This window comes from Scomber japonicus, chromosome 17, assembly GCF_027409825.1.
Source record: "Scomber japonicus isolate fScoJap1 chromosome 17, fScoJap1.pri, whole genome shotgun sequence".
NCBI lineage: Eukaryota > Metazoa > Chordata > Actinopteri > Scombriformes > Scombridae > Scomber > Scomber japonicus.
In genome coordinates this window covers 11244523-11270536 of record NC_070594.1, presented here as the reverse complement: position 1 = coordinate 11270536, position 26014 = coordinate 11244523, and the positions used below count along the sequence as shown (strand labels likewise).

Genomic DNA, 26014 nt, shown 5'->3' with positions numbered 1-26014 from the left:
AAACACAAACCTAAATTTGCACAAATTCTAGCAAAGAAGTACACACATAAACAAGCATTGGTATGAAAATGTTGAAAAACTAAAAGCATGCACACACATATATGAAAGCTCACATGCACGCACACACACACACACACACCAGAGAGCAGTGCCATTAGGACATGGGGATTAAGTCCAGATATGTTCTGGCTGGCCCCTGTGTGGTGCGATCGCTCTCTAATCCAAGGTGATCATCGGCCGATCTGTCCCCTCACTCTGCCTGATTGACTGACAGCTGTCACCCATGGCAACCTGCTGTGCTGTGACAACTGTCAGTTCGCTACAGCTCCGGCTGCCGTGTCACCATGGCAACAGAGCAAAACAACTCCTCTCTGGTTCTACCGCTTTTCTCTCTCCCTCTCTATCTTGTTCTCCTTTTTTCTCCTCCATGTCTGTCGCTCTTCCACATATCTCTCTGTCTCCCTTTTTTTTTCACTTTACCAGCGCAGATAACTCTGCTTAACAGTGTTGATAGGCTGTAGTGGAAGGACTGAGCTAAATATAGAATTGTGATGTATAGCTGCTGCGCTGTTGCTCCACGTATAGTCGGCCAGCCTATAGTCACCCCGCTGCTCCATCCGACTCTCTCCGCAGCGGAGGGAAACGCTCAGCGGAGCCTGGTGTCTTTGATCTCCTCTCTCTTCTCTTTCCACTTCTCACGCTTTCTGACAGCACGCACGCTCATTCAACAAGCTGTACCTGTCTGAGGTACAGCGTTGTTGCACCAATATTGACATTGAGCATAATGAATTCAAATTGCCCCGGTGACGATAACGCCGTAGCTGAAAATAGTGAGCGTGTAATCAAAGGGAAGGGACGAGGTGGAAGGGGTGTTTGACAAGCTTTTCAAGACGTGTGTGTGTGTGTGTATTTATGCATGTGTTTGACAGGTGTTTGCTCGTCTTGAGAAGGAAGTAAGGGCATCGCAGTGACATTGTTCCTGGTAGGAGTCCACTGGAATGCAGTGATGGCTCTGATGCTCTCTTTCTCTCCATCTCCTCTTCCTCCTCCTTGTTATGTTGCCATAGCGGCAAGGGGGCCATGAAACATTACGGCTGACAGTAAAGTCATCTCATTTTACTGTTGCTATGACAACAAACTCCTCACTGTTGGTTGGGGCCAGCGCGAGCTGCCGCCCAAGCCTCGTGCCTGAGTGTGTGTGTGTGTCTGTGTATGTGTGTGTGTATGTGTGTATAAGGGGATGCATGTATGTGTGTGTGTGTGTGTGTGTGTGTGTGTGTGCCACCATCTCCCCCATGGGCTCTCATAAAGCTTAACACACTTGCTCAGCTCTAAACAAACTTTCATGCAACTTCTACAGCGAGCCCCCTCAGGACCAACTGCTAAAGGACAAAGGCAGATATCGCTCCAGTTCAGACTAAATGATGCCTGCTGTGCGTGTTTGTGTGTGTGTTTGTGTGTGTGCGCGCGCGCGCGTGTGTGTGTGTGTGTGTGTGAAAAGCATCCTCACATTTGTTTGACAGATGGGACTGTGCTATTCTCTCTGTCTTCTTCATTCTCTGGATCTCTTTTGTGTTTGCATGCTTTGTTTTGATTTGTGTTCGTCTCTGTTTGGCATGTCCACATTTGGCTTAGCTTGTGCATGTGTTTTTTTTTCCCCCTGCATTTGTGTATGTGTGTGTGTGTGTGTGTGTGCGCGCGTCAGACTGTAAGTGCGCTCTCTAACTATCTGTCCATAAGTACAGTTTTCACGGTAAGTGTCTGTGCATACCGACGCAGTTTAAAGCAGCTGTAATCTGTAAGGTGTGTTTCTGTTCTCGCTGTGAGTTTGGCGCCACGCCAGTTCTGTTTGCACTCTCTCACCTGATAACACGGACCCTTAAACGACACCGTTCAATTAGAATAAATGGCTTTCTCGGTTTGAAAACAGCTGGTGGTTGTTGGAACACTTCAATCAGACTATTCCTATTATTACGCTGCCGTGAATACAGTTTTCCATAAGACTCTGACAGGTGACTGAAAACTACCGTGGTTACTGTGTTGAACATGCTCAGACTCCAGAGATGGAATAAAACTCTCTCTTAAGTCCTTTGACAACTTCTATAATCACTTCATTTTATTTAACAAAACAATAGCGACATAAGAGCCACTTACAAGCTTTTTGTTTTCTGATGCTTTCAACCATATAACATGGTCTTCATCAGCGGATGGAGTTTGCTCAGCTGCGATGGGGATGGATATGTTGACAAGTGAGCTCAGTGGCTCTTATGATTTTATCCGTAGCACACAGGGTTGGCTTAAAAAGATAATTAGTAACTTTTAGAAACAAGCCGCGAGCTTAACTTAACATCTGAGCAAACTCCATCTGCTGATAAAACACCATGTGCTGTGAGTTGAAAGCCCCCAAAAAAGCTTGTAAGAGGCTCTTGAGTTGGGATTGTTTTGTCAAATGAGTATTTTCAATGTCATCAACGAACACTTGTGCTTAATTATGTTTTTTGATGGAGCTCTTGTGGCTTCAAAAAATTTAGCAATTAATGAAAAAATAGAAAGCGAAAATTAATAAATAATCATCAGTTACAGTTACAGACCTAAATGGGATCCAGAACCAAAAAACTGTCCTTTCTTTTTCCTCAGGTTCTGGATTGGACAATTGGTGGCCCAGTTTCCACCTCAAGTCTTCTGAAAAAAAAAAAAAAGAAAAAAGAAAAAAGTAAACCGGAAAATCTAAATCTGAGCTAAACTCTGTTGGAGCCGTTGTGTCTTTGCCAGGGATTTGTGAGCACCGGATGTCTGACAAGATATCGATAAACCCAAAGGTCCTCGTCCTCGGCCTGCTGCTCGGTTCCAGCCACACCTATCACAACAGTGCGCCATTAAAAGCAAAACATTTTAAAAATCAATACAATGTTGTAGCTGTTACATCTGTAAAAAATTAAAATTAAAAAAAAAAAAAAAAAAAAAAAAATATATATATATATATATATATATATATATATATATGTATACTATATATAATGAATGTGAAAGAGACAGTGCTATTTTAAATTTAAGAGCTAACAGTGCACCAACTGACATCACAGATATGAAGTTTTTATAGACACTCATTTGGCATTCAACCATTAAATTTCAATGAATTGAGACTAGGACTCTGATTTTGTTGTTTTAAAAAGATAACATAAAAAAAAAAGAAAAGCCCAGAAAATGTGCTCATTTTGAAGAATGTCATTGACCTTGATGCAATCCTGCTGACCTCAGCCCAACTCACAGCCCTCTGAAGCCTTTATAACTGCAGGCAGAGGCCACCAGTGTTTACACCGAGGGGAGAAGGTTAACAAACTCCTCTGAGAGCGGCAGAGGGTGTAGACTAATTCATATGCTCTAATTGACAGCGTAATCATCTTACACTGCATTCATGCTCTCGCCGATACTAGTCTAAATCACACGCCACATTTACGTAATCCTCAGAAGATCTCCGTTCCCTGCTGGCAGCTTTTCTGTCTGACTTGCGAGAGAGAGAGAGCGCTTTTTGTGTGCCGACGCCAGAAGAAACATTTCAATAATGTACTTCATTTCATTGTCTTGAGCTAGAGTCTGGATCCTGCCTGCTGCAGTATTAGCCAAACTGACTCTCCCAGTGAAAGTTACAGAAACCCCCAAAAACCACATCAATGCAAGAATATTAAAATAAAACCAAGATAGGCTTATGACATGCTGTCAGCAGCGCATTTATGCTCCGCTCTGGGCCTCTGTGGACTGACGCGACTATTAAAACTTTGTCAGTTTGATCGCAGCTCATGACATATGTTGCATGTCACATCCTCCTGCTCCTCGCTTTCCTGTCAGTCTTCTCTACACAGCCCAATAAAGCCAGTGCCATGAAAATAATCCCCACCCTCCATCCCCCCACCCTGAGAATGGAATAGTAATAGTAGTGAAGGAGATAGCAGCGAAGAATGGAATAGTAGCTGGTAGGAGTTATTACTTTGCAGAGGGGTGAGCTGAACCTTGTGGCTCCTCTGGCCACAGTGATAAAGCAGAGAGTCAGATGCACCGAGGCAAAACTAATCTGGAGTTTTGATGACAAAAGGACGACCTTTATCCCCCCCCACCCCCCTACACATGCGCTGGATGGGTGGAAGGGGAGAGGAAGGCCAACAGAGAGAAAGAGAAAATGAGAACTCTCTCGGAGACTGGAAAATAATAACTTCTGCTACATATATGTCAACACCGGTTGTACGAAGGCTTGTGATGTTCTCCATTTTCAGCCCATGATATTACCCCCCCCCCCCCCCTCCCCCAACCACCATCTACTCCATCTGTATTTCCTGCTTTTCCCTGACAACAAATATCAGGGTTCCAGAGGGCTTTATGGAGGCAGAGCAGGACCAATCACTTCCTATATGGCCTGAGTGTGTCTTCCTTTTATGTTCTCCACAGCAGCAAAGAGTTATGGAATAGAGGTCAGTGGTCAGGGTGTCCCAGAGGACTGCTTCTGACCTCCCTCCCAGGTCCTGGCTGCTGCTCTCAGCTACCCAGCAACTCACACGTGGATAAACATGCACGCATTCAGAAACACACACAAAAATACACACATTTTATTTGTCATTTCCCCCCGAGGACTAGTTTACACAAGCAAAGCACATCTTTCTTCAAATCAAATATCCACCAGTGTGTGTACACAGTTTAGTATTGTGTCAAATGATCAGTTGATTAATCAAATTTACACTATTTTATTTATAATGATGCAGTGTTTTGTTTCCTTTTTGTGTAGAAAACCGCTATTGAGTTTTTCATTTCATTTCATTTTCACAGATTTGAGATGCTCTGACTTCCTTCAATAAAGATTAACTCAGGAAATGTTCCACTTTATAATAAATTATCTTTTTTCCACTTTCTTGTCCATTTGACAGCTGTGTGGGATGAAACACTTGTTTACATTACAGTAAGAAATTATTTTCTGCTTTTTAAAAATAATATTGTCTATTTTAGGGCCACTTTTTCTTCTTTAGTTACAAATATCACGCTATATTAGTGATCATTTGCTTCCTGCTGTATGATACATATTGTTAAATGCAGATTTGCCTGTACTGTGAGCTACTGTAACATAATTTTCCTGTGATTTCCAATCTTAATCAATTAAGCATGAAAATCTAAATTGTCAAATTTTCAACTTGATCTAGGTTCTCAAATATGAAGATTTCATAGCTTTTCTCGGTTTCATATCATTATAAATGAATGATTAGGAGTTTAGGGCAACTGATCAGACAAGACAAGCAATGTGAAGACGCCACCTTGGGCTCTGGAAAATTGAGATTTCTGTTTTTTTGTTAACTCGTTTTCAACATTTTATAGTCAATTCAAGGATTGAGTGTTTAATCAGGAATTAATTCAGTCTCAGTATAATGTGTTGTATATGCATCAGTCTAATAGGACAAGAGAAAATGACTGGAAATGAAAGTTTGTAATAAAGTCAAACTGAGCCCCAGAACTTTCAAATTGAAAAATGATAGCACCAAACACATCAATGAGGCCACTGCTTATGCTGAGAGAACAACAATATACTGCTTTACTAAGAAAACCCAATTCAACTATCTTAGAGGCAACAAGTCAGATAGGACACGTGTAATGTATGGTAGAAGAAAATCAAATATTGCCAGTGAATAATTCAAGACGACACACACACACACACCCTCCGTCCTCCAAAGTAGGCTAACCAACAGAGCAAACAGACATTTGCATCAGGCAAACACAGAGTAAGTTTGGTATGATTCATCAGCAGCCAGCGATCATGAAGTCACGCTCACCCTCGCTCTCTGAGGATAGCGAACAATCAGACTCAGACATACACACACGCACACACACACACAAAAGCAAACTGAGGTTGCGAATGTGGACGCTTGAAGGTGACTTGTGTGTGGGTGTGTACACGTGTGTGTGTGTGTGTGTGTGTGTGCAGCCCGGAGGTCCCTTGGTGGAGTGGGTTGGACTGACTGCGACAGTCAGGTCAAGCTTAAAAAAAGCCCAAGCCCAGGGCTCTGGACTTCCATGGTAATGGTTATGACACGCCACGGGCCCACATGCAATCACACATTGGTGCACGCTCACTCAGTTAGCCGCCTGCTCGGTCGCTCACTTGGTCGGTCCACTCTTTTGTCATTCACTCAGTCCAAGCCAAGTGACATGATTTTACCACCACTACTAGCAGTTGTCATTTATGTTGGGTTCTGTTTTGGGTTCCAGCTCCAGTTAACATGAATTTCGTATATACAGGTAGAAGATTTACAATTTTAAGCAGGTGGGGATTATTGCTTTTGCCGATAAAATGACAAATGACAAATGTATTATAATTAATGTTAGTGTTGTAAGTAACTTGTTGGAAGGACAATATGAAACATGGCTGTTTCTATCTGACTAAAGATTGTTTGTGAGAGAAAGAAACAGCATGTCCTAAAACATTACAGCCTGAGCCACATGTTTGTTTAGCTGTTCAAAAAAACCAACAGAGTGATGAGTCTTCTCATGTCTTCTTCAGCGTGCATCACTTGTGTCATATCAGTGTATAAGAAAATAATAATTTAATCTTATGATATGTAAAGAGCACGTTCTGTCAGTACCATGTTGTATCTCGTGTGTTTAATCTGTACATGAACAGAAATTTTTGACAAGCTTATATGTTGCATTCTTGCTATTGCCTTAAGGTTCCTGGGCAAACAGCTGAGGCACAGCTCAGAAATAAGCACATATTCCCAAATAGTATTTATTAAATTGTCCTGAATTGGGACCTTCAGTATTTTGAGTTACTGTAATAGTTCATAAAACATATAGTGTGTGGTGGAGAATCTGATGAGCTGATGAGGGAAGGAGATCTCTGGAGACTGAAGATGTCTTAAGCAGAAGTATTTATTTAAGCCCAATATTGAGGCTGACCTGGAAAAGGGGCATATTTAACCCCCTCAGAACCTCACATGTCCCAGTTAGCCTATACTGCAATGCTGGTTATTTCTACTTCTCTGCACCCTGAATGGAAGGCAATTATTGGTCAACCTTATTCTAAAAACTTACATTCCTCTTACCTAACTCATACTACTCAACTCCCCAGAAAGACTGAAACTTTGCCTATGACCCTGAGACAACTGCTGGTGTTTTTTTATCTATCTTGTGTTCCTTCTCTTGGAGCCAGATAGACGCCTTAGTTTGCCATGTGTCCACAGACAGGAGTACGCGCAGCTGCCAGTGTCGAGGCCATTGATAAAATATGGAGCTACTGTTGGCCCCGTGGGGACCTGAAATAGATCACTGTGTATCTGCCGTGACCTGTACACTGACCCCAAAATGCATAAACTCAAGGGAGTAAGAGACAACATCCCGAAGTCAGTTAACTAGGAAAATTCCTTCACATAATTAAATTACACCTGTTAGTAAGTTATTTTTTTAACTTAATTTACTTGCAAACTAGATTAAGGAATTCAAAAGGATTCACGTTCAGTGGGAAGATTATGCTGAATTCAGATTTGATGAAATGCTACGGAACAATAAATACCCACAATATCAGTAGTAATGATTAAAGATAGCATTTACTATCTCACTGTTGCCACCTTTTCCTCCTCTCCTCCTCCTCCTCCTCCTCCTCCTCCTCCTCCTCTTTCAAGCCCTCCCTCCTTCGCCTGGGCCCTCCCTCACTCCCTCTAAGGCCTCCCTGTCTTTTCTCTTTGACAGTGAGCAGGTCCCTGTTGGCGCTCCGTGCTCTTTTACAATATTGTGGGAAAGGAGAGAGGGATAGAGTGAGAGAGAGCGAGAAAAGGAAAGAGGGAGACTGCCAGAAACACTATACGATATCAAAGCAGCCAGCGTACAGCCAACAGAGTTTTGATAGCGGGCAGGGAAAGGGGTGCAGGCCAGAGAAATGTGAGGAGAAAGGTTCGGTGAACTGTTTAAAAGAGGGGAGCGTGATCTATCGGGATCCCCACATTGAGGGGAGAGCGGGGTGGATGAAGCTTTGAGGTAGTGAGTGTTTTTCAGCTGGATGTCCTGCAGTCACAAAAAAAAAAAAAAAAAAAAAAAAAAGAAAAAAATAAGCAGCTCTCTGTGTCTGTCTGTCTCCCTCTTTCTCTTTCTCCCTCTGGCTTTTCCACTTATCTTTAACAAACAGCAGCTCAGGCTCTCAGCCACTGGCCGACAGTTTGTCCCAACAACAAAAAACCATGGCAACAACCACTGGAAGAGCCTGTCCAGTTCCAAAGGTCCGCCCTCTCTGGCTTCTGCGACTGGCTGCTGCTCTTTGTGCTTTTTTTTTTTTTTGCAAATTTGGCTAAAATGGTAGATTGGAATCAATCAAGCAAAATGATCTAAAAACTTGGTGGTGGAAGATGTTTGCGATCAAGAAACCGAACAGCCTCGTGTTTGTTTGAGAATGCAGATTAAGAATGTATTAGATCACATTTGACTTGGAAAGTGTGCAAAAAAAAAAAAGAAGAAGCTAGTTTGATGATGAGAGCGTGCAAAGGAATTTAACAGAAGTGAAAAGAGAAGGACAAGCGAGTGAGGCAGCAGTTTGTCAGTAGCCTATACAGTCCTCTCTGGCCTGCCTTTGCTGACGATACGTGCACTGCTTCTGCTGATGATACAACTCTGCTTACATCCTTCACTCCTCCCTCCCACTCCTACAAGCTGTTTTTAACACCGCACAAGATACCTTATGTCAACTGAAACGTGTTCTGAATGCTGACAAAACAAAATTCTGGATGTTTACAAACTCATAAAACAAGCCAAAGAAGGGAAAAGTGATATGAGGAATATTATCAATATGGGAATTTCAAATGCTTTTTTTTCTTCACACTGTGAGGTTTAGCACCTTGCTGCGAAGTTAATATGCCTGGTTTTAGCCAATTAAATAATATATTACAGGCAGATTTACTTACTACTGAACATTTTTTAACTATCTGAATATTTATAATCCCATCAGATTAACCATGTATCAACTTGACGTGTAAATTTCTGAAAGGTAAAACTCCAAATTCAAACCTTTTTCCATCCACGCTTCTTTCAGGTCATATTTTTAAGTAGCCCGATACTTTAGGTTGTGATTTTTTTTTTTTAAACCTGCAAAACTAATGACATTCTCATTAGTTTCTCCTGTACCCACTGCTAATTAGCATAATGTTAATGTGCTCACGTGCTCAAAAGCATGCTGATGTTAGCATTTAACACAAAGCACCGCTGTGCCCAAGTACATGCTCACAGAGCTGCTAGTGTGGCTGTGGAGTCGTAGTCTTTCTAGACATGTCTGACATTGACGAGTGTGACATTTCTTTCCTTTATTTGACAGTATGACAGTACAGGAAGACTCAACTGGACTTGAGCCAGGAATACTATATGATAAGTGTCTCGAGCACCAGGATGACCCCAGATTTGTTGTTTGTCTTGAGTTCCTTGCGCATTGAAGGGTCACCTTTGAAATTCACATTGCACAAAAATGAGTGCGGATGGACTAAGCAAATGTGTCAAAAATAAAACAGGACAGGATGCCCACTGTCACGAATTACCTATCTCATCCAAGTCCCAAATCTCTACAATTTGATTTTCTTGCTGCTGCCTAAGCTAAACAGAAAAAAATGGCTACCTGGAAAGTAGGAAAAAACTTTTCCAGTGGAGTAAGTTGGCTAAAATACTAGAAAGGTTTGACATTTAAAGCTGAAATCAGGTTTTATTTTAAGCACAAGTCATGCTTTTTCCTTTCGCTGAGACAGAACGTTTGCTGCCAATTGATTATGTTCTTGTTTCATATTCACACAGGCCATAACCCCTTCTTGTCTTAGCTACTGTAGCACTGAGCTGTATTACTGACTGTAACATTGCCTCTCATCAGTGTCACCTTCTATGCTCGAGCTGACAAGCATAGATATATGTGTATATATATATGTGTGTGTGCACAGTAATATGAAGGGATGCTGGGTCAGCTGTTCAGTGTTTTCTTATATCTTTAAAAAAGCAGGTGGAACAATTACTGTTTGCAGTCCCAGGATTTGTTTTTGTTATCTGTCCCAGGGGTCAGAGCTGAATTATGAAAAAGTGACTTTATGTACTCTGCTCCCTCTTTTTGGAGCTGGCTGCAAAATTATTTAAAGCTTAAAGCCCTCCTGGTGAGGTACATGGTTAAAGATGGTTCTTGTGGCAGACTCAATAAGGAGCTGTCTTTGCTTTGTTTAGTCAAGATTTAAATAGGTTTGGCAATGAGCCTGCTGGTTTGAACACTCAGGTGTTGCCTATTGGAGTGCTTATAAAGTCTCGGCTATGTGACTTTGATTGTGTTTTTAAAAAATGTTTTCACACAGTGCGTTTTCCTGCCTCAGACTTTTATGCTTGTCTGAATGTTGCGTCCTGGCTGGCTGGTCTCCCTTGATGGAAGAGATTTTTAATCTGTGGAGCTGCCCAGTTTAGATAAAGGTTAAATAACTTTTGGACACAAGCTTGTCTTCACATTAACGACACCGCTTCTCAGCTTGCCCACGTTCGGTTTCATTCATCTTACAAAAACCTTTCCCACTCACACCCTCTCTCCCTTGTATTTGCTAATCAACTGATACAAAAGGAAAGGAGCGTACAAGAAAGAGAATGACCGCCAGTGCAAATGACAGGAGTGGACAAGAAAGACAGAAAGAAAGAAAGAAAGAAAGAAAGAAAGAGTGAGTGGGCGTAAAAGAGAGAGGGTAGTTATATCCTAGGGTCATTAGCAGCATTTCAAAGTCACCCCGTCTTTCAGCGTATGGTGTTTGACAGGCCCTGCCAAGAGAATTAGGGATGAGGGATGATGGTGCCGTGATTAGACGTGTAACTCAGGGGAAAGACAGGGCCTGATCCATAGTTACAGTCCACACACACTCACATACATGCATGCTGGAGAAAGGAATGGATCACGGAGAAAAAGGGAAAGTGGATGAGAGATGTGATAACCACAGTCTTAAGATGTGGTCAGTCATTGATTAGATAGTCTCCCTCCCTGATCCCCTTCATTTCAATGTACAGACGTGATGCTAGGCAGCCTGATAAACGCTGTGAGCTCCCCTGGCTCCCCCTATGAGTGAATTGAATTCCCAAATTACCAGGCTTAAGATAACATACCTGGCTAAATTGCCGCTCTTTATAAGTCTCAGATCTCTTTGTAGATATTCATCAAAGGCTATTCACTCCTGATGCGGAGAACACAGGAGATGGGGAACAGGAGAACAACACACAATGTGGTTCATATTAAGGCCTCTGATCTGCTATCTTGAGTCCCTCGTTTTCCGCTACATTCCTTTAGCCAGGGGTGATGTGTGGGAGAAGAAGTGGGGGGGGGGGGGGGCTGGCATCCTCTCTGCCATCTGCTAATTCCCTCTACACATAATCATCAGTAAAATTGGTTTGAGCCATTGTTTTCTCATAAAGAGAGCCAACACAAACCTTTGCAACAGCGTTACCTTGAGCGTTTGCACACCATCCACAATATACACATACACTGCACTCAAAGTTCAAACTATTTCAATTTGAAACCTGATAAAGTCCAATCTGGTTACTGCTGATCAGGAAGCCAAAGCATGGAGAAAACATTTCATAATCTGCATCTTTCCAGAGAAATACAAAAATCACTTTACCAATTTACAATGAAAGTATGAAGGTTGAATTCAATAGTTCTTGTACACACACAGCTTTTACAACAGCTCAGCCTTGAACTGAGCTCCCAGCACTGACTCTGCAGCGAGTGCAGCTCAGACCGCTCATCATGTGCAGACAACCTTAAGTTAACCCTCTCCGTATCTGTCTCTGAAGGGGGCGTGCCTGTAAACATTCATGAACTGAATGTCAACAAGAAGCAGATAGATCTGCTCATAAAGAGTCCCTCGCTGGAGCTTACCATCGCCTTATCTCAAACTTTACACGATTCACTGTCTGACTGAACAAGTTTTAGATAAAATACATACTTCATTTTTACACACAAAAACAGCACTGAAGTCAAGTAGGATTAAAATTCCAACAAATACGCAGCTTTGAGGATTTCGTCTGTTTTCAGAACCAGAGATTTTTTTTTTTCTAAAGTCCCCAGTTTGCACCAACTTTCAGCATTCATCCAGGAGAGAAATCCACCGTTAAACGAGGCAAACTTACAAATTCCTCTAGTGACAGCTTCCATGTTCGACCGTAATTCAGTGCAGTCACAAGTCATGATGCCTTTAAGGGGTTTTCTTGGCTGGAAAAGAAATCCTGCTGTAACTGCAGCCGAAAATCAACAAGTTAAGGCACATTCTGAGTATGGAGGAAGGGAGGGAGCCGGGGTATGCTGGGGCATTCTGGGAAATGTAGGAAAAACACAAACTTAAGATGAGCAGAGAGTTTTAAGGGAACATGGACACAACTAAAAGGCATCTCTTATTCACTAACTAACAGAATGTGTTGGACATCCCAGCTGGATGATTTACAGCAGCGTAGGAGCAGCTGAGGGTGGAATTTTCCTGAGGCAGGGCGTTCCACTCTTTCACCAAAAGGCAAGGGAAACTCCAGCGTTCACACACAGCGTTGCATTGCATTTTTGCGCGGCTACGCACGCGAGACGCGACAAAACCATGCCTATTTGCATGGGTTCACACATACATGCACTTGTTCTCCCTTTCTCTCCTTCTCCCCCCTTTTGCTCTCTTTCAGCAGTTTCCTGCGCACACTTTCTGCCTCTCATGGTACATTCAGAGCATGAACACCCGGAGTCAGCAAGTCTGGACACAGCTGCTGAATATTCAGCCCTGTGCTCCCCTCTTCCTCACTCGCCATCTCTGCCTTTCCTTTTATCACTCTCCCACCTTAAATTCTTCTTATTCCTCCCCTCTCTCTCGCTCCAGTCTTACTCCACCTCTATTTCTCCCTGCCTCCCTCTGTAGCTCTCTACAGCTCCGCCGCTGCCTCTGCTCTCTGTGCTCCACTTTCATTAAGGGGCTCTCCTCTGATAGCCCTTCATATAACACTTAATCATCATAACAATGAGAGCACTCTCTCCCCGACGCATCACCTCGAGGGGCTGGTACTGAAGATCCTCCGCTAACTGATGTCATTACCTGCCGGGCTCCTGATTGGCTAGGGTGGCAGAGGAGAGCCCGCCTCAGGTGCTTGACGGAGGGCTCAGTGGGAGCACGCAGGTCGGACAGGCCAAGGACATTCCTCTTATGGGGAAGAGCGGAGAAAATGCACACACAGGCGCTTGCATTTTATGTGCGCACACACATGTATGCGGGCACAAAGGCTCTTGCCGGGAAGCTGAAGACAAGGCGTGTTTGGTTTTGCAGTCAAGAGAGAGATGAATAAGACTATTGAATAAGGGGGAGGGGGGTTTGAATAACAGTATTTTACATGAATGGATCTTCAGGGAAATGACTCCTCTCTCTATTTTCGGCTGCGATTTGACAACGGGGTTGAGTGTGTGTGTGTGTGTGTGTGTGTGTGTTTGGGGGGATGGGGGGGGCTGATTGACTCTGTGCTGCTATCATGCTGTGGAAGTGACAGTGTGCCATATTATGTTGTGGGTTTGTGCATAGATGAACAGTGACGGCGGCTTCACGCGGACATGAACGCACACAAACAAATCTACACACACACACAGACACACACACACCACAGTGAAATCACAGCTGTTCTCAGTTGCTATGCGGCAGTCTCACCATCGTCTCAGATAACACACACATACACACACACACGAGCACACGCACACACACACATACAAGTGTGAGACGGGGACAGTAACACCAGACTTGGCAGGGTCGGAAGGTCACAGGGGTATTGTGGCAAAGTTGCCTAGCAACAAATACACCGCACGTACAGTTTCCAGTGTGGTCTCCTATGTGCCCCTGACCACATCTGAATGTAGTTATGATGAACATGTTGACAGTCGATGATTATTTTACACCTGGCTCGCAATGTTTGTCAAGGTATGTGCTGAACACGTCGTTGCTTCATAATAGACCACAATCAATCTTGCACCATTGTTAGCGCTCCTCAGTGAAACCAAAGGGTACAGTTAGCAACATCCTAGCTTGATACTTCCGTTGGGTGAAAGATGAATGTATTAACTTGTGTTTTATGCTCTGTGTTTCAGCTTAAATGTCTTACAAAAAGAATTAAGTGCACCAAGTTAGGTGGGAACTTATCAACTGCTTAAACTTGAAACCAGCGATAGACAAATATTTAACACCAAAAGCACATTTCCTTTCCTTGAGATACACATTATTTTTTTTACTTATTATTCCTATTCATATCATTCTGTGAATACCAATATTGTCCCTTGGCGCTTGCCATACTCCAGCCCTCCTGTACAGCCAGCCTCTGTTACCCCCGTTAACAAAGAATAACAGGAGAGTGACATTCACTGAGACTAACAAAAGTGTGTTTCATCAGGGCTGCGGGTACTGTAGCTCAGATCATCTGTGTTACTGAATTCTTTATAGGTGGAACAAGGCTCCGGTCCTCTTTGCCTCCATCCCTCTGCACACAACGCTCTTTCAAAACATGAACAGTGAACCATAAACTGGGAGCTGGAAGAGATATTTGGGTCTCTACTGGGGCTGTTTTTGGTCAAATACACCAGTTTTACCAGTCTAAATGGTAGATCCAGGCTGCTATAGATTGAGCCCATGACCCTGTTATACAAATGCTGCAGATTGCTTATCATTTTAAATAAAACTTGTGTTGAGAGTGATTACATGACCTGACAAATTGAAAATAGAACTGAAATGCAACACTTGCTCCAATGCAGTAGCTAGCGAGCATGCTACCTGGTTAAAGCTGCACAATGCCAATTATACATGTTGAGATCAGCTTTTGTGTCATTTGGAGTGTTACCCAGCTTTCTAACATCTGACTAAACAACGCCTAATGATATCATCAGAGTTGTCTTAACTTGAGCAAGAGACAACAAACGTTTCACATAAATCTTGAGTTACAAACCAGAGGCAAGCAGTTTGAATGACCTGGCTGTTTAACAGGCGATTAATCACATTTTATCTTCAATTATAATTTTGGCACAACAATAATGAAAGTATGAAAGATAATTTTGTTTCGCAATGATACACTTGTTTCGTCTTGTGTTATAAATCCAGCACATGCGCTTCCACCCCTCCCTTAAAGCCCAAACTCACGCTCACTGGGAATACACACAGGAAGCGAGACGTGAGCATGACGTGAGCAAGACGTGAGCATGACGTGAGCAAGACGTGAGCAAGACGTGAGCACTGCGTAAGCGCGTTCTATCTGTTCATGTCCACGCCAACTCCGGCCTTTTCAGCATTCAGCGTCTCTGTCCACAGAATCATCCGTCTGTCAGCTGCAGCTCCTGACCAGCAGTCGTCTAATCTGCCTTCACCACACTGATTGACAGCAGAAATTTACTGAACCAAGAGTTTTCATGTCGGCTCCATGGGAGGACATCAACAGTGTTTGTATTTCAAGAGCGGGGCTTCATTCCTGTTCTGTGAGTCAAAGAGTCACTATGTTAAATAATCGCAATGTCAATATTGGCCAAATCAATCATGATTATGATTTTTGCTGTAAGCCCTACTATTGAGCTGCATCACAATAAGTGTAGGAGGATCCAGTGTTTTTAAGACTTTGAGACATACTAGAGACTAAAGAAGAAGAAATCTCAGTCTCTGCTGCAATGTTTTTGACAATTCTTTTATATCTGTCTCAAACTTTTATAAGTGTTAAGTTGAGTTGAGCATCCCTTCAAGTCAAAAACATGAGATCTTTTGATTTTTTTGTATTCTTTTGGTATCCTGAAGAATAAACGTAAAACATAAGATACTAATGAATGCACATTTACACACTTTCTTCACATAGTTTGGCTCTTTTGCAGCTGCTAATATGCTAAATTAACAGTGTAACAATGACAATTTGATGTTGTATTAAAGCATATTGTTTCCCCGGTTTATAATAAAAGGTTCCAATAACTTTTCTGCAAGGTGTATACTATATTTCAGCTTATAGCCTTCCTGACAACAGTTACTTGTCACAACATCAGAACAGTCAGTTTGACATTTTCTAATATGCGCACAAATGCACTTTAAATGCAGCTGAGTCAAGTGATATGTTAAATCATAATAACAAAGCCTTAATAATAATACTGTCTATAAAGCAGTAAAACTAATGAACTACATCTGTATTGCACTGCTCAAAAAAAAAGTGCTGTGTGCAACAAAACACATCATAAAAAATCAATAAAAGAGACATTTGAAAACTCCAGTTAAAAAGTAGTGGCCTCTGTTTTTACCTCACGTCTTTGCTTTAGTTAGTGATGTCACATGTCAGCCTCCTCTGCCTTCTCCATCTTTGCCGTCTCTTTCCACTGTGTGCAGTGGAACAAAGCGGAGATGGCAGAGAAACGTATCTTTAAAAAGAAACTGCACAGTGTTGTGGAATAATTTGGAAAACTGTCACAGAGAGCGAATCCTATCTCGGAGAATGCCAGTCACACACGCACATACACACACACACAAGCTTACGAGCTTACACAAACACACACACACACACACACTCATGCACAGGGACTTTGGTGTTTACATCATATGAGAAGGTATTTTTTCCCCTCACACTGCCAGGGAACAGGCCCACGCATGGACACACAGACGCTGACTAAGGCCCTAAAACTCCTGGGGGGGGCAGGGGGGTTGTATGTAAGTGTGTGTGTGTGTGTGCACATGTGTGTGTGTGTGTGTGCATATGTATATAATTACTGTAGTTGTGTATTGGTGTCTAAATGGTACTTGTTGAAGTGAAGGTGGGACATTATTTGGCCCGTACCTCTGATTTATTTGTCCTGTTATGGTATAAAGTGGGATTTGTGTTTGTGTGTTTGTGCAGTGAGTATCAAATCACCCTGTTCACTGTTAAGCTGCTGTGTGGTTACTGGAATGTACAGTAGACTGTTTGTGGTTTGGCCTTAGCATGGCTGAGCTAATGCTAATCAGTTTATTAGGAAAATCTGCATATTTTGTGTTTGTGCAAGTGTGTGTGTGTATTTAAGCCATGCGTATTAGTGTGTGTGTGTGTGTGTGTGTGTGTGTGTGTGTGTGTGTTTGTGTGTGCGCGTCTACTCAGTTCATAAACTGTTCAGTCACAGTGTGGTGTGATTTCCCTTCGGTTTGGGGTTTGAGGTTAGAGAGAGAAAAAAGTGGGAGAGGACGGCGGAAAGACAAAGTGTGGTTTTGCGTCTTTCTGTGTGTGTGTGTGTGTGTGTGTGTGTGTGTGTGCGTGTGTGTGTATACAGGTCCGTTAAATGCTCCCAGTTCTCCCATCCAAAGCTGGCTGATGGCTGATGTTCAGAGCTTCAACCGCAACGCTCGGAGAACACAACAGGCGGCCTATTCAACCCAAGACACAAATAGAGCACTCTTTCTCCACTTAAAAAACCCGTAGCTCAAACACTGAGCTAAAAACAGACACTTTTGTCGAGAGCTGAAAAAAAAAAAAGCCCGACCACCGAAAAAAAAAAAATCACTCCTCTTTCTCCATGACGCTGTGTTTTCTCTTGCTAAAAATAAGAACTGGCACGTACAGTATCTGCGGAGATGACCCGGCATCATCTCACTCTCCTTTCATTCACTGCCTGCCTGCGATTGTTGCTGCTCCTCAGGATGAGAATCAACAAAAGGTCAGACGGATGCAGACAGAGGGCAACAAAGCGATAGAGTTACCAGTTGCAAGACACTGGGGTATCTATTTCACACAGAAACCACTCTCAAGAGGCATTACCAGCATGTGTGTATTTGTGTGTGTGTGTGGGGGGGTTACAGGAGTATCTTTAAATGCCTCATGTTGAAGAAGAACATCGCACAAAAGAACAATAAAGTATCTATTGGCTGTGGAGTCTTTCCACTTTAAGGGAACAGGGGACAAGAGGGGGAGGAGTAAACACATTATATAAATCAGATGGTTCCTGAGGTCATTTTTGTCTCCACACACGATTATGCATGCCAACACACACACACACACACACACACACACATACACATACACATACACACACGCACACACAGTGTATGGCTGCATCCACTTATGACATCACTGTAGCTAGCCAGAAAGACAGGAGAGTAAGAGAGAGCCAAGCTGACGTCATCCCATTCACTCAATGTCAATTACGTAATCATGGGGTCCAACGCCTGCAGGACAGACATGCTGTGTGTGTTTTTTTGTGATTGCACGCAGGGCAAGAACACATAATTGCAATCTCATGTGTGAGAGGAGACATAAAATGAGGCATGCTGATGACATCATTAGCGGGAGGCGGCCTGGCGTGAGCGTGGTGGCTGTGACATGGTGAGAGTGTTTGGGTAGAAGAGGAGGAGACAGAGCATGCCGAACAGACCCGGCTCGAGCAGTTATGCAACACAAATCCAAACTCAACAGACAAGAAAGGTCCTTTTTTTCCTCTGTGTGTGTGTGTGTGTGTTTGTGTGTGTGTACACTGTACACACAATGTGAGTGTTTGTGTGTGTCTTAAGTGACTTTTCTGTAGCACTTTGACTTGAGGCAAAAACACACAAGCACTCAAGCATACTGCTGAAACGTACACGGAAATCCACACACACACACACACACACACACGCATATACGTTCACGCTCACTCCCCCCCCCCCACATATAAACAAAGCTTCCTAAGGACAGGAAATCCTTCCACCCACGTTCCTGTGTTGCTTGGCAACCAGAGCAGCGTCACTGTGTGCATGCCTCCACCGCTGAAAACAACACACATGCACCGACATGAACACACACACACACACACACACACACACATACACACACACACACACACACACACACACACAAACACACAAACACACAAACTGCAACTCCTTGAACTCTACTCTTTTAAAAAAGCCCAGAAAAAAAAGAGAAAAAGCCCCACACCAGATAACTGAGCCAAAGTGAAGCAGGCTGATACTCACCACAGCTGCCCTCCAATTCGTCAGCTATGGATTTAAACCAAACATGACATCACCCCTTGTAAACATAAAACACTTTTTCCCCCATTAATAAGCTCTATTTTTACACCCGCTGACGTCTTTCTATGCATGACAATACGCGTGTGTGTCTGTGCTCATGCATGCTGCTCGCTATGTGTCAGTGTGTATTTATGTGCATGGCACGGTGCGAGGACGCGACCAGCAATAGCTCAGCACGACTAAGTGGAGAGAGGCTAATTGAGCAGAGGTGCCCAGCACTGTGGACAATGAGTCCATTTCAAATCAGCAGGAGGCCTATTGAAGACAATTATAACCTGGGGGATACAGAGGAGCATTATTCTTCTCAGCCATCTTGGCCACTTACACTGAGTCTGTTTCCACTGCAATTTAAAAACCCTGCTTTTAACTCTGCAGTTGTTTTAACACATGAAAGCAATAGTTCACCGATAGAAATATTCAAACATGAAATTAATGACTGCAAACAAACTCAGTCATTAACTACGTAGTTGAAAACCTGACTAAAGAACAATGAAAAACAAACACAGAGAGAGAGAGAGAGTGAGAGCATCTGTTTCCATCACCCTCTCAGTCCAAACTTTCTTTGATAGAGTACAGCACCAAATAATTTGAAAACAATCCAGAAAGTTTCCCATGCAGGAGTTTTATAGTAAAATCACTGCAATGAGTCTATAAAACAACAGTTTTATAGTAAAATGACTGCACTTTGGATCTAAAAGTCAAATATCTAATTTATCGTCTCTGCGTGCACCTCACTGATTAAGCTGTGAACTAAAGCTTCAGTCACTGTTGGCACAAACAATGATAAAGCAACAGTGCTTAATATACATCTTCTATTTGTTTTTATAGTGCAAAATGTCCTCACACAGCTCACCGTTAATGTTGTGAAAATCAATACAGTTCATAGTTGAATTGTAAAAAGTCATGAGTAAGCACTTTGAGCTGTTTAGAGTAATATCATAGATGAATTATAAATAGTGTTGAGAAATGCAAAAGTTAGATGAGTAGATCAATACCACGCTCATGTATGAAGCTAGGATAGCTAGGGGGGAGGCTAGCTTAGCTTAGCATAAAGACTGGAAGGGTACATCACAAAGACCCGAAATCCAAAATACTCCCTACAGACAACAAAAAAGTGCACAAAAGTGAACTCTATGTCAGTCTGAATGATGCTGGGTGATATCGACGAAATCAAACATAATCAAACACGATCATTTTCACCAAATACTTCAATATCAACATTGCGAGAGTTAGGGAGGGACGACTAATGGTGCTTTCACAAAATATTTACACAGTGAGAGTATTGAAATAATGATCAGTCATCAGTCATGTGGATATAATGACTAAGTGGGTAAAGTCAAATAATAGAACAGTTTGGTAAGTTCAGAAAATTGCATCACTTTACTGTAATGCAGCCTTTAAAATCAAGAAAACACTTACGCCATATCACGATATTATGACATCCAATATCCAAGACGATACTTATTCTCATATCGCGATATCAATATAATACCGATATACTGCCCCAAATCAGTCTGATATCAGGCAACACCATGGGCTGATATATTGTCGGCCACACTGACTGTGAGTTTAAAATGAATACAAACTTCAGTATTTATCACTGAAAATGATGTTTTTTCTATCTTGGTTATTTGATATTTCTCCAGACAGACACTCACAGCAGAGTTGGAGGAAATCTTCTGATAGCCGACCGATAAACATTTAAGACTTTAAGGGAAAAGTCTGTGATAAAGAAAAAAAATTTGTACAGAAATTGGAAAGTAATGTGTATTGAAGAGACCTTTAATGTGTTTTTTCAAACTTTGATGAACTATTAGTCATGACTGCATGAATATTTATGAAGAATGAAATGTCATATTTTGGAGAAAAGGTTGGTTTGCTACAAGTCTTCCTACATTTAGATCAGATTACATTCAACTTTGTCATCATTCAAGCATCAGCACAATGAAATGCAGCTTTGCATCTAACACAGGTACAAAGTAGTAAAATTTATATACACAGGAAAATAAGCTCTATATAACCATGGTGATCAATTACTGCTTTGTCAAATCTAAGTAGAGGTGAAAAAATAAAGACACACAGCAGGCTGACACAGAGTTTGTCTAACTTTTCAAGGACAGCCATGTTATACATTTCTTAACTGGTCACCTTCTTCCAATACAAAGCACCCAAGGCTACAGAAAACTAGCTCACTTAACGCCTTCCTTTGTCATGTGACCCTTTCCTTGCAAGTTGTTGCTGCCCCTCTAGATCCCCCTCCCACCCCTCGCTCTGTCTCTCCCACCATATTTCCTGTCTGTAAGCAATAAAGCCACAAAAAAAAGCCTAACATTTTTTTTTGGGGGGGGGGGTGTGTCAACAAAGTTTCTTTGTTTATGATAGTTTAGAAAGAAGTGATGGAATTCCAAGTTTGTTTCCTGTGTGTAGACTTATCACACAATCCACAGTCAAGTTTTCAATGACCCGGAGATGACTGGTTAATGACTGCTTTGTGTTTTTTTTTTTAATTTTCATGATGGGTGTGAACGATGTCTTTAATTAGTTTTACTATATTTAGTGTGCTTGGATCCAGTGGGAATCAAACCCTTGATAACGGCAGTGGCAGTGCCATCATCTACTATACTGAGGCAGGAGTGAAGCTTACAACACAGTTTGTATAGAAGAGTATGACTGACAGCATTAACCCTCACTAACCAGTTCTGTGTAGCAAAGAGTGTCAACAGTGCACCTTCTGTGTCCTCTTTTCACTGAGTAAACATGCAGTGAATCCATCATACCAATAAAACTAAACAAGTCAGGAGATTTTGTATCACTTTTGCTGATAAGGTGCACTTCTCTAGTGTTTACCTTTCAGAACCAAATGTGCCATACCTCTCTTTTTTTTCTGACTGTGCATTTTAGACACACTGCCATATGGTTCATGGGCCACAGCTGACCAAAGCACAGCAGTAGGTTATATAGAGTAGCTCCAGGCACTGATATTATAATCAGTAATATCAAAACAGCCGTTTTTGAGTATTTACGCTGAATAAATCATCCCCTGGCATCCAAGAAAACCGTCTGATGCTTTTATTCAAACACACAGACTATTCAATTCATTCACACATGAATTATAGATCCATTATGGGCTGTTTTAGCTGCGTTGAGGGAATCAGACTAACAACAGTTGTACTGAGAGCACTAACCCACTGAGCCATCCATACCAATTATCTGTGTCTAGGTTGGAGCCTGAATTCAATATTCAATTTACACTATTCAATCTCAAATCAGAGCTCCCAACTGAAAAAGTGCCGGTGTCAAAAGAGCCTTAACAGACAAAAACAGTAACTGTCTCAAAGTGGGAAAAAAAAAAAAAAAAAAAAAGCGTCAGCCCGGCTCGGGTGAACTGAACGTCGCACCACAGGGGTGTCCATTGAGAGGCGGGGAGAGGTGGAGGGGCGAGAACTCCATTGAGCGCAGCCATGGGGGGTCAATATGTGAATGAACGTTTGCCATGGAGGTGAATTATGAATGAGCAGCACTCTGAAGCACTCCTGGAGAGAGCATGTCAGCCCCCGTCTCCTTCACTCCATCTCCTCCGCTTTCTTTCCATTTTCTCCCGCTCCCCCCCCCCCCCTCTCCACCCCTCCATCCCTCCATCTCCTCCTCCTCCTGTCCTAAAATCTCCATCATCCCGTCCTCCTCTGTCTCGGTTTCATCTCTCGCTACTGGATTAATCTTCTCATCTGCTTTATTCTCCCGTCATCTGATCGCTTTTCTTCCCCCCTTCCCCTCCAACACCCCCCCACCCACCCTCCGCCCCCTCCTCCTGTCTCCAGACCAAGGGGGGAAGACGGAGGTAGACGCGTGCACACACACACGCAGTCTGTCTGAAGAGACGACAGAACATTCTTCCCCCTGCACATACATATTTACACAGCGTCAGATGGACACACACACACACACACACACACACACACACACACAGTAGCAAAAAATAATACAAAAGCAAACAGTCCTGCACGTGCAAAGGCAGACGCATGCATTAAGTGAAACGTTCTCACACACATTTCTCCCAGCTGTTCTGCTGGCCGCGGAGCTTGTGTGTGCATATGTGTGTGTGTGTGTGTGTGTGTGTGTAGTCGTCTGTGTGTAATCCAATGTGCTGCTGCTCAGCCTTTGCCACGCTCTCTCCTCTGTTGCTGTGCGTCTGATCAGATCTGCCTCCCCTCAACCTGTTTGCCGTCTATGGCACACACACACACACGTGTATACACACACACACACACACACACACACACACACACACTCTCACACACACACACAAGAAACTGCTACTACTTATCAAGCCTCAGTCGGTGTCAACAAAGCTTTTGAGAAAACAGAAAATTAATTCACTGCCTCTTTTGCAAACCTCCAACCAAAGACTGAGTGTGTTACCTGCTGCACTAAAAAACTCTGCTCACACTCACACACACACACACACACACACACACACACACACACACACACACACACACACACAAAGAGTAAGAGAAAGAAGGGTAAAAATGGACTTCTTTAAAGGGAGTGTTATCCCCCTTTTTTTCTCTCTCTCTCTCTTTCTCGCTCAACTTGAGTAGCCTACCAGAGAAGTGTGTGTGTGTGAGAGAGAGAGAGTGTGTGTGTGTGAGAGTGAGTGTGTGCGTGTTGAAATGGGATCACGCTGTTCCCTAAAAAAAGTATCCACTCCTTTTGATCCCTTCACTCCAGTTTACAGTGGTCAGCTCGCTTTACACACTTTGGCCCCCTTTTTTAGCTTGTGGAAAAACAACCCTAAAAACTCTCTCTCTCTCACACACACACACACACACACACACAGTATATTTATACATACAGACTATACACACAGTCACACACACACTCCCCCTACTGCACACACACCTCCACTCTTCCCTGTAAGTGCAGAGCCATGCAGCACATGTCAACACCCCGCACACACACACTCTCTCTCTCACACACACACACACACACACACACACACACACACACACACTCACACTCACACTCACACTCACACACTCTCTCTCTCTCTCTCTCTCTCTCTCTCTCTCTCTCACACACACACACACACACACACCTCTGCCAGACCTGCATGCAGCCGTGAAAGCCCCCATAAAGTCACCTTAGGATCCTTCTGTGTTCCAGACGAGCCCCTTCTTCACACTCTTCCTCTCCTCTGTCAGACTTCTCTCTCTTCTCCTTCTCCTCCTCCTCTCCTCTCCTTCCTTCCTTCCTTCCTTCCGTGCGTCCGTCCGTCCGTCCTCTCTTCCTCTCTCTCTCTCTCTTCGTCTTGGTGCTCGGTCAGTTCCCAGCGTTTTTCCCGAGCCCCTCCATATCCGCCCCGCCAGTCGTTTTCTAACCACCGAGCAGAGCGTGTGCGTACGTACCTACACACGCACACACGCACGCACACACACACACACACGCGCACACACACAAGCCGCTGCGTTCCTATAGTCACACTCTCTCTCTCCTCTCTCTCCTCTCTCGGAGAAGAGCTCGGTGAGTGTGCGTATGTGTGCGTATGTATGCACGCACGCAAAATGTGTGTGTTGGTTTCTGTGCTCCGTCTTGCCCCGCCAGCAGCAGAGGACTTCCCCCGGCGCCTGCCCTGCGTCCTAGCGCCGGTCGGATTCACTGAAAGAATGCTATTGTGTGTGTGTACGGAAGGTGATGGCAAAGATCGTCTATAATATTGACAAGACGAATCCCTTCACCTCCTGGCTATTAGCGCATCTTTAAATGTTCACCTGGAATCACGTCTAACCATATTTATATGAAATAAGATTATAAATAAATACTTAATGCGTAAAATGCAAAAAAATAATAATAATAGTAGTTTGGACTTGAGTGCAATTATTGTGCAGAAATTATAGATTGGGAAGCACATGATTTTCCAGGTGTCACAAGCATAATATCTCAAATGTATTTAAATTTGCAGCTCGCTATGTATTTATCATTAATTAACTGAGAAATAATTATGCACAGACACAAATAGATGTTCCTCAACCTACCCGAGGTTCATTTAAACCCCATCCAAACATAAAAATGTGGAGATTTTTTTTTTTTTGTCTGCAAGTTGTTTTGAGTCTGTACCCGAGTGGTCGCTATGGCAACAGCAGGGCAGAGGCAGAGAGCCAAACAAGGGTGTAGGAGCCATAATAGATGGAGGGATGGAGGGGACGTGTCCTCTGCACATGATCGAGCCTGAGCTCTATGTGACCTATTTGTGTTGTAACCACCTGTTTATATTATTATATAATATTATTATTTGCATTTTATTTATTCATGGTGTATGTGCAGAAGTCAGAAGTTTACATCCACTTCCTTTCTAGTGTGTGTAAAAAAATGCATGCCAGGTTACCCCACTAATCTGCACACACACACACACACACACACACACACACACACACACACACACACACACACACACACACACACATATCAGATCATTACATAGACGTACATTAATTTCCTGGAGACTTATCATAACCTTAACATAACTAATACTTGCCTAACCCCTAACTGTAAGCTAACTGTAAACCACAAATAAGCACAAATGGGGACACAGTTTTTATCCCCAAATAGAAAAGTTGTCCCCCAATTAAGTGGTCCTGCATCTGAAAAGTGTCCCCACAAATATCCTCTGACAGATTACATACACACACATCTCCATCCCATCCACCACTTCTTAAGTAATTCTTTAATTGCATCACTGTGTGAATAAAAACAAAACAGATGTGAGGTTTGACGTGCACCTGTTTTCAAAAGCGAGTGAGACGTCTTAGCAAAGACAGTCAATCTTTGGTGCCGCTACATTCTTCCTCATCTCCCCAACCCCTCCTTCCATCTCTCCCTCTCCCGTCCTCCCCCAGAGCGTCATCAGGTTGCCATAGCAACGGCCCGCCTATGGGAGACAGAGATCAGATCATTATGGACCATGGGATCCAGAAAGTGAAGGACATGATTTTTTTTTT

The 26014-nt window shown here is 42.9% G+C and overlaps 1 protein-coding gene across 1 annotated transcript in view; it reads right to left on the bottom strand.

Moving 5' to 3' along the window:
• The window catches only part of LOC128377433 (forkhead box protein N3-like), a 59088-nt gene extending 34514 nt beyond the window's left edge, over positions 1–24574 (bottom strand). The window contains 1 exon segment of the mRNA XM_053337383.1: positions 24160–24574. The gene's annotated coding sequence lies outside the window, so the exon portion shown is untranslated.
• Between the last annotated feature and the right edge of the window lie 1440 nt (positions 24575–26014).